Raw genomic sequence first — 10,082 nt, 5'->3', positions numbered from 1 at the left:
GTTTTATGTAATTAAAATATCAAATTCAAAAGAACAAATTTTTATATTTTATATTACTATTATTATTAATATTATTATTATTGTTATTTATATTTTTATTATTAACATGCATTAAAGTTGTGTTCACAGCAGCAAATGTACAAAAACCAATACAAAGAAGAGATAAGTGAAATGTGAATACTGCAGTGTATTTGTACCCTGTCATATCAGAAATGGTTAAATGGTTAAAAGGTTCACACCGCAGTCGAACATTTAATAAAAACCCAGTAAATAGAAATACATATCAGCCTGAGTCGGACTGTTTTAGATGAATGGTGGTGACGTGGTTCCCTCCCTCCTCCCCTCTCGATTGGTTTTTATACGTTATCTACTCAGGAGGAAAAATCCATTTGAGGTGCTCGTGCAGCGGCGCAGGGACAGATGGCGGCATATGTAATGATTACAGAATCCCCACATTAAAATACTTTAATTACTAAGTCAATAATGCCTGCAACAATTGCTGGACCTTTAGTGTAAAAACAACAGAAGGCGGAAGGCAAACTTTGGGCCAATGTTTAACCAGAACTTTGCATTAGAGCCTCAGTGTGTGTGTGTGTGTGTGTGTGTGTGTGTGTGTGTGTGTGTGTGTGTGTGTGTGTGTGTGTGTGTGTGTGTGTTTTAGTGGCCGTGCTGCAGGTAAAACCGTCCTCATATATATATAAAGTACCTGATGTATCTGCTGTGAGAAATAACATTATCATGTCATTTTTCTAGAAGAAACAACCCATGATAACAGAACACTTGACTAAAAACAGCTTAATTTTAATAAATAAATAGAAACATATTTTTTAAAATGAATAAATAAATAACAGAGAGATGAATGTATGACCTTCAGCTTTGGACAAAACTCAATTTTACTTCATTAAAGAATTAGAAGTTTTTACCTTGTATCCCAAAAGATCAAGTCCTAAAGTAAGTTAACTGGTTTAATTCTGCGTTATGACATTTTCTGCCAAATTCCTCAGCTTTATTTCATCCTACAAATTGAAAAATCTGTTTTGCAAATGAGATATTGGAAATTTCTTTTTTTTAAAAAGGAGAATATTAATATGTTCTGACAACTGACAAATTAAATGAACTTTTCATGTTTTTAAAACACAGTTTAAACTGAATTAAAGTATAGAACATAAAGAATTTAGGTTTTCCCCAGAAAGAAAATGTTTTAAAATCAATTTTATTAGAACTGTGAGGTAGTCAAAAACGACAGCTGATTACACAGCAGTAACACAACTAATGATTTCTGTGGTTTTTGGTCAAACTCTATGAGCTCAGAACAGCCTCATAAGTAAAATAAATAAATAATAAAGATTTCTTGAAAGTTCCTTTTACTCTAATCAAACCATGTCATTAATTTTTCTAATGGGACACAACCAAAAGTGATGCTCAGATGTTGCTTTTGTTCCTCAAACACAGAGAGTGGGTACAACCAAGAGTTATGGCTAATTTTGTTTAGGAGGAACAGGGTTATTAATTGACAGCAATCTATAGTGATCAATTTATAGGCAAGCCTCATGACACTGGTGTTCTTCTGGGACTGAAATTGGCAGTTTTGAGGAGAAGCTGTAAATCTCCAGATGTCCATTAGGGGGCAGCAGACTCTCATGTTAAACCTCCCTTCAGTGCTGGAGGCACCTGAGATTAAACCCACAGGAGTTGAAGAGAGAGAGAGAGAGAGAGAGAGAGAGAGAAGCAGATTCAAACAAAAGTTGATTGGTTTGGCTTCAAGGAAAGTCTCTGAAAATGTCTTTCAGTGCAGCAAAGTCAAGGTCTCCATTCACCAGACCAACTGAGGTTTAGACTGCCTCATTGATTTTCAGTTTGTCAGGTTTGCTAAAGTTTACAGTGCAAAGACTTCCTGCAAGCAGAAGTCACTTTAATCTGACACTTACACAAATTATTTAAGTATTGGACAGTTCTGCTTTGAAAGTTACTCTTTAAGTCCACCTTGCTACATAAAAGACTACTCTATGTACTGGGACCAAACACTGGAACCAGGCGAAGTGAAATTCGTTCACTTTTTTATGTTTACCTACATACACTGAGTCCAACCAGTAAAAAAAACCCATAGGTCGTCTGTGCAAACAGCTTATTACAATGTATAGTTACCTTTTTTTGTTAGCCCAACGGTTCTCAGCCTTTGCAAGTCATGACCCCCCTGCTGGACTTTCAGATGACCTACCTAAAGACATTATTCCAGTTTATCCCTAACATCCCGTTATCTGACCAACAAATCATAAACCAGCATCCTCTTTTTTTTCAACCAAAATTCACAGCAGACATTTCCACAAAACCAAAGATCAATGTTTTTGATCAAAACAAGTTTCTTAAATAAGCATTCCCTTGTTAAAACACAGTCTGCAGCAGTTTGTGTTAATAAAATAAAATAATTATAATTAAAATAATAAAGAACTGAGGATTGATTGAAAAAACTGCAGCTCATATATTTCTTTTTTTATCCAGTGTAGCACTTGCTCGTGTAATTGTTTTATAAAAAGGTCAGTGTGATGAAGCACAAATGAATGATGATTGAGTGGCTCTTAGAAGATGGTACTTATATTAGCCATTCTACTTAATAAATTACACTGTTATTAAGACGTGACCCAGGATGAATCTCTGCTGAAATTGTCATCTGATATCACAGAGTGAAGAGTTCTCTCAGGAGAATTAGAAGCTCTGCCTGAAACAGGTAAATATCTCCAGTGTATGGAAGATTTATTATGCCTATTTAAATAAAAATTAAACAAGGAAATTAGCTAAAAATGTAACACACAGTATTTAAGAAAACATCATCTAATAAAGTAGCTATTGTGGAGCTTTTAGTTATATTACATTAATATAAGCTGAAATTGAATTTTAGCTTATATATCATTGCTGTCATATATATATATATATATATATATAAATATATATATATATTTAATGAGTTAGTAGAGAGGTGGAATTAATGGACGGATGGATGGATGGATTAAAGATATGCTGTACATTTCCACTTGCTTTATTGCAACAGTGGAAATGTACAGTATTCATATACAACTTTATTATATTCACAGAGCTGCAGAAACCGTGAAAGGTCAGAAGAATCTGATAAGTAACAGACATTATACATAAAGAAATTATTCTATCAGAGAATCTTCTATTGACACAGAGGAGGATCCAGTCAACAGAGGAATGACTTCCTGTGACATTTTTCTTGTATTTTTTTATTCTTGGCAGTTTATACTTTGTTGATTTGACAAACCAATAACCTGAAACGTTGACTTAGACTTAGACTAGAGTCTACAAACTGAGCATGCTTAAATATCATCTTAAAGTTTCAGGGTCAAATCTTTGAAGGGAAACAGATGATGTTTGCATGCTTACCTATAAAATCTGAAGTTACTAAAGGTGCTTATATGTTTACACATTTAAACATTTAAAAACTGACAAAAATGATCAACAGAAAATGAAATAACAGTTCTGACATTTATATTGTTTAGACTCTAATATATACAAAAAATGGCTGCTGGACTTCTTTTCAAACCTGATTTTAATGAGGTGACATGTTTTATTTGTGAACATTTTCCTCAGTTTGGCTTAAAGAAATTAACACGTTTTTTTGGCAAGAGTGAAGGTAAACTTGAGTGTAAGTGTGAGTTCGGGTACACATTTTCATTTCACATACACACAGAAAATACATTTTTACAGTATTTATAAAAGGAGCAAACTATTCACATCAGTCGAGCCTGAACCTCATAGAAAGAACATAGAAAAGGCGACATAAAAGACTTTAGTGGCTTCTGCTCTTGTAAGACTGTTCCCTGACTTGGCTCACCTTGGCAAGACCAACAGACATTAATAAGACTCCTGATTACGTCCTTAGCTGCATCTCAATAGCTGCTTCATCACAACAAAGTTGAATTTAATTTCTGAGTTTAAATTGTGGGAGCTCTCTTTCTCGGTTGTTTTTGCGGCCTTGTAATTAAATTTTTTAAAAAGCTTTTCACAAGAGTCTTTCACATTCTCAAGTGTGTATTTAGTGCATGAATGTTTTCTTTAAGACATAAAGCGAAGCTGCCGCCAGTAAAACTGTCTGTGTTATTACTCAGTGACACACATAATGCCAAACTGAATCGAAGTGTTTTCTTTTGCATTCATAAGTGGCCTTTTAATTTGTATCTTAAAACCGTGCAGAAACACGGCTTTGAAAAGTATTTGCCCTCTCACTTGATGCCATTTCTGACGCTTCATTCTCTCACATTGCACAAAACAGAAAGGTACATGGACGCCACTTTGGGGTAAGTTTGTCCTTCACTTTGTGATGCAAGTGGTGGTTGGAAAAGAAGTCAGACTTGTTTCATAAATAAAAAGACAACTGCTGTGTGCCGCCATGTTTTCTGTCTCTCAGCGATCACAGCGAGGATAAGGTCTCAGCTGATAAATCCAGCTCCTACAGTCTCCATGCTACTCCGGTCCCGGTGCACAGGGTCTAATGTTTTATTTGAAAACTCAAGAAAAATAACCTTTCTAACCACTTTTTTTGATCTTTTGTTATCAAGACATCTATTTATGCTCAACCAATCATGAAGGGTTTCCACAAGTTTTGGATCCTGTCACAACTATTCAACAGGTGCTCTGTTGTTTCTACATGTATGTGGGTCAGCTGTAGTTAAACTGCAATGGTGAGTCCCGTTTTGGCCAGCTCTTATCATGGCAGCCACGCAGATACCTCCAGGTCATTTCAAGTGTAATTGTAAGTAATTTTTTGGCCACTTGGGGACAGAAGAAGACAAGCTTGGGTTTTTTGTTAAATGTCTGAAATAAGGTCTGTGGTTTTAACACAAGCTCAAGACATTTTCACGTTTTATTCTATAACATAAAATGCATCAGACAATACCCCACTCGGATTTTTTGAAGCTTTTATGTGTCTTAAAAAAAGACGGTTGCTAACAAGAGGCTAAATGTTGGAGTCGAGATGATTGTTGTTTGTGAACATTTTGATTCGACTTTTGTTCTTTTTTTAAGGTGGAATTGATGTTGTTTGTTCAACCACATGACAGATACTGTAGTAAACTTGCAGCTTCCATGAAGATCTGCTGTGAAACAAATTAATTTTTCACCTTTTTTCTGCAGTGCATGTAGTTCTGCACAGCTCATCCTCCTTTTTATGTGCAGCAGTTCTACCTCAAAGGAATCAAACGAACGGAATTTCAAATCTGTTGGATCAAAATAGGAACCATTCACGTTCTGTACATCTCAACCTTGATGTAGCTGCAACGTTGTGTATATGAAGCGTACACACGTCTCACCTTTTTGCTTTGTTTGTACTTAAACCACCGCAGAAACTTTCAAGATCATTCATTCTTCTCACTTTTTTTCTCTCTGTATATTCTCCAGCGTTTCCGAGGTAAAGCCTGCTTTCTCTCCTCCATCTTGTTGGTGGAGGATGCAACTCGTTGCTCGGGCCCTAATTAGCATCCATTGGCAGGGGGAAGGTTAGGAAGAGTCTAAGGGCTTGTGACTGACAGGGGTCCTATATAACTCTTAGAACATTAAGTAATGTTTTTATCAATATTAAAGTATAGCCTATAGCCCATTAATGTGATATGTAATTTTTTTAACTACTAATAACACTAACCATGTCTTTTTATTTTATTGTTTTTGGCAAAAAGTAAACGTTCTCAGGGTGTCTGTATCCCCCCCTCTTTTTATATGAAATGGTTCGGTCCCGCCCCTCAAACCAGGTACAAACATTCGGCGCTAACGGTGCATGCTAACAGTTAGTTGGGCATCGGTGGGCTAACAAAGTATGAAGGGCAAAGAAAGAACAAGAAAAACTGGGAAGAGAAAAGAAAGGCGACAATATGTCTCACAATTTCTCACAAAGAAAGGTAGGTGTTGTCCGAGAGTGGTGGAAATTAGCCTGTTAACTTAGCCCACGGTGAAATTAGGCTACTTTTGCTTCCTTAGCATTAGCTACTAATAAGAAAACTCTGACTGTTTATATTTAGCTGCTTCTTTAGCCAACATTTAATCAAGGCAGTTAAACTTTTAGCAAGCTGTTAATACTAAAACAGATGTCTCTCTCCATCCCCCGTCTCTTCCAGCCTCCAGGAGGTGAGCAGCACTGTGCTAGATGACCTGTCAGTTGGGAAACTGCAGGGGAAATGTATTCTCTATTATTATTATTATTATGAAAGATAGACAATGATTAAATTCTTTTTAATGGAAAGAACTCAAATTATGTTCCACAAAATGATCACTATATGATAAGAAAACAACCCATAGTCTTAAGTGGATGCTGGACAGTTTGATAAAGCGATGATAATGTTAATTTACCTTAACTGAATGGATTAATGTATATATAAGTTGCATTTATTTAACATTATTCATCAATGTTAAGAGAATTCTACCATTAAAATGACGTGAAGTCTGTAAATGGTGGAAACATCATGTTTTACTGGTTGCAGATAAATTCGCGAGTCCCTCAGGGCTCTGTTATGATCATGCAGAGGTCACGGTTTGTTTTGATTAGTAAATTATGTAAATATTAGCAAGAGGAAACGTCGTTATTGCTTGACAAACTTTAAATTAAATTAAATTACATAAATTTGAGACTTATTTTTAATGTCTGAATTTTGATGAAGTGATTTTCACATGACAACTCCCTAAGACTCTGAAGAGAAACCCTACCACACTCCATATAAATAAATAAATAATATTAGCATGAAGCTGTAGAGGCAACAGGTAGGTGGTCGAAGCCAGGCTCTGAAAAGTCTCAGCATTTCTTTGAAGATGATCCACCACAAAAGCTACAAGTAACTGAAGGATTGATGTGACACTTGGTCTATACAGCGTTATGATCATATGAATGCAAGAATGAAATATGAAAGAGAATTCACTTAAGTGAATATTCAGTCCAAGGGCAAAGAGAGTCCTGTTGTTTGCTGGGTTTTCACATCAATGGCAGACAATCCTTTTGGCGAAACCTTCTCTCTTGAACCTTGAGCAAATTGTTTCCATTTCCTAACGCCACTTAATGCGTCAGAAATACATTTCAGCCTGCCCTGCTAATGGATGCCGAGCTGGTGTACCTGTGAGAGGAAAATTATAAAAATGCAACTTTTTCAAAAACCTATACCCCATAGAAATAATTCCCTTTTACACAACTCACCTAGGGGAGAAAAGTATGTTTATATATATATATATATATATATATATATATATATATATATTGTCCTTTTATTTGTCCTTGAGCAAACAACAGCTATGTTTTCCTGCAGCTTCTGAGGAGAGAAGAGGACCCTTGTTTCCAGCCACTTAGGAGAAAGAAGCCTTGTCTCTGAGTTGTGGTGAATAAACATCGGAGAACAACCTACTCTCCAACAACTGAGGACTAAGATGCTTTCTTCAAATGGGTGAGTGAAGGGGAAAAGTGAAATAGTTTTATAAATTTATCCTTTTGATTAAAACAAAAAAACCATTGCAATATGGGTCTCAGTGCTGTACTCTGGTTTGCTCATGAAGATTATTACTTTATTATTATATTTATTCATGTGCTCTAGAAGAAAAATGTCAATATATTCACATGTATTATGATGTATAGCACATGAACTTCAACCATTTTACTGCAAATACCGTGATTTAGCCTCCTCCAAAGAAGCTCAAATTTCCTTCACCTCCATAATTACATCCCTTTTTCCAACCTGCCCCTCTTCTGTGAGGTCCTTGAAAAGATTTTTTTCCTCTTTTTAAGTAACTGTCATTTAAGAATTTCACTTCCTTTTGCTAAAAACTCAAGGCACACCATGGTAATGAGACCACTTTGCTCAAGGTGACTAATGACCGTGAACAGATGGGACGGCTTGATCTTAATTTTTCTGTGAAACTCCTTGTGATCTTTGGCCACAATAGCCACATCATTATCAGCTGAGGAGCCACGTGTTGGGTTTGTTAATACTGCTCTTAATTCTTTATCAAATCACATCTTTTAAGGAAGATTATGGGTTTGGGCAACTGTGCACTTTATTAGGAACATCTGCACACCTGCCTATTTGCACCAGTCAGCCATCAGCCAATCATGTAGCAGCTGTGCGAGGTGTAAAATCATGTAAATACAGGTCAGGAGCTCCAGCTAATGTTCACGTCAAACATATCTGGGAAAAAATGTGATCTCAGTGACCGGTCTTTGACCGTGGCATGGTTGTTTGTACCTTACGAGCTGGTTTGAATGTTTCTGAAACTGCTGATTTTCATGCACAACAATCTCAAGATTTTACCCAGAAAGATGCCAAAAAAACATCCAGTGAGCAGCAGCTGACGGAAAGACTAAGGTTACTCAGATAACCACTCTTTACTGGCTGTAGTGAGCAGAGAAGCATCTTAGTGCCAATCGAGTGGTCTGAGCTCCAATCATACGTCTGTGGGGGCGCTAACGTCTCACCAACAACCGTTCAAATCACAAGTAACACATTCTTCAATTTAATATTAGTATTATTTACATTAACGAGATAAATACGCTTCAACAGAGTGGTGCAGGAATGAATCCTAAACCCAGGAAATAAGTTAGCATTTTAGCACACCCTGTTCCCTCGTCCCAAAGACAATTTGTTCTTGGTTAAGTATCTGAAATAAGGTCTCAAGACATTTTTACGTTTTATTCTACAACATAAAATACGTCAGAAAATACCCCACTCACTGATAATTTTTTTTTTTAAGCTGCTACGTGTCTTAAAAAAGGGCAGTTGCTAGCAAGTGTCTAAATGAGACTACAGAGGTTGTCTGGGACGTTAACATGAAAACCCATATACTCACCAGTCCACCTTTACAGCCTTGTTGTGTTTCTACTCACGCTCTTTCAAACTGTCACTAACTTTCTAGACTTTTGTAGAAGAGCTCAGAGCTAAATGAAATGACAAGTTGGAAGCCAAAATGCTAAACCTGTCACCATGGCTGAAGGTCTGGCTAGCCCGTCAGGCAGGTAATGTTAGGTGTGTAGCTAAGTTAACTAGCTCCTTTAATGTTAACCGTAGCATTAATTTGACCACAGCCCAAGAGAAACCGTGCAAATCAATTGTGATTTATCCATTTTTATATATCTGACATTAAATCCATCTTCTCATTTGCTGTAGCCTGTAGTACGAAAAATGAAGTTGCTATTTTTATTTATTTTCCTTTGCTGTTAAAGGTGTGCTTCATGATTTATAATTATCTAAAGATTATTTGATTATTGTGATTTGATTTGATGCAGTTACAATAATATATTGCTCCTTATCAAAATGTAATTTTAGGAGTTTCAGTGTGTTTTCGAGCCATTTTAAGAATTTCAAGCATATTTTTATTATTATCACAACAATATTGTTAATCACAATTATTTTGGGCAGAATAATCGTGACATGATATTTTCATATCATCCCATGCCTGTACCTAACACATCATTACCGAAAGTATCAATCGATTATTTGGGATACGAGATAAAGCCTGAAGGTGTGTTTCTGCTCCGATGTGTTTTTATTTAACGCTCTGGTGGTCTAAAAGTCCACTTTGTGTGTGTCTGTGTGTTGTGTTTGTGTTTAGTTATGCATGCCTGTGAGTCTGCCTGCCTACCTGTGTCTGTCTGAGGCTGAATAAAGGAGTATTCTGTATTTCCGTATTGTCGTCTCCCTCCTCTCCTTCTTCACTGACCTTCTATTGTGAGTTGCTTGGAGACTGACAGAAAAGAAGGCGCTGTCCAACCCCTTTATATATCTCCACCTCTTTCTCTCTCCCCTCCATCCATCCCTCCATCATCCATCCTCCATCTCTCAACCCCTTCACCCCCTGTCTGTCTTTGTTTCTGTCTTTTCCATCCAGATATCAAACATGCTCTCACTGTCTTGTAGTATTCACAGCACAGAGTCATCCTCCTCCCATACAATGCCGGATGTGTCTGGGTAATAGGGGTGCACACACACACACACACACACACACACCCTTTATTCACAGCTTTTCATTGTCCCCCTCACTCTCCAATTCACACGGTGTGAGACATCGGCCTTGGGGATAGATGCGTGTTAGACCCTCCTTGC

General features: G+C 36.8%; 1 protein-coding gene across 1 annotated transcript in view; it reads left to right on the top strand.

The window, feature by feature from the left end:
- The first annotated feature begins 7,296 nt into the window (after positions 1-7,296).
- Positions 7,297-10,082, top strand: part of vgll2a (vestigial-like family member 2a) — a 29,043-nt gene continuing 26,257 nt past the window's right edge. Inside the window, exon 1 of the mRNA XM_018679532.2 lies at positions 7,297-7,433. The gene's annotated coding sequence lies outside the window, so the exon portion shown is untranslated. The remainder of the gene's footprint in view (positions 7,434-10,082) is intronic.

This window comes from Lates calcarifer, linkage group LG7_1 (assembly GCF_001640805.2).
Source record: "Lates calcarifer isolate ASB-BC8 linkage group LG7_1, TLL_Latcal_v3, whole genome shotgun sequence".
Lineage (NCBI taxonomy): Eukaryota > Metazoa > Chordata > Actinopteri > Centropomidae > Lates > Lates calcarifer.
The sequence above is the reverse complement of the archived record's forward strand: the minus strand, read 5'-3'. Positions and strand labels throughout refer to the sequence as shown.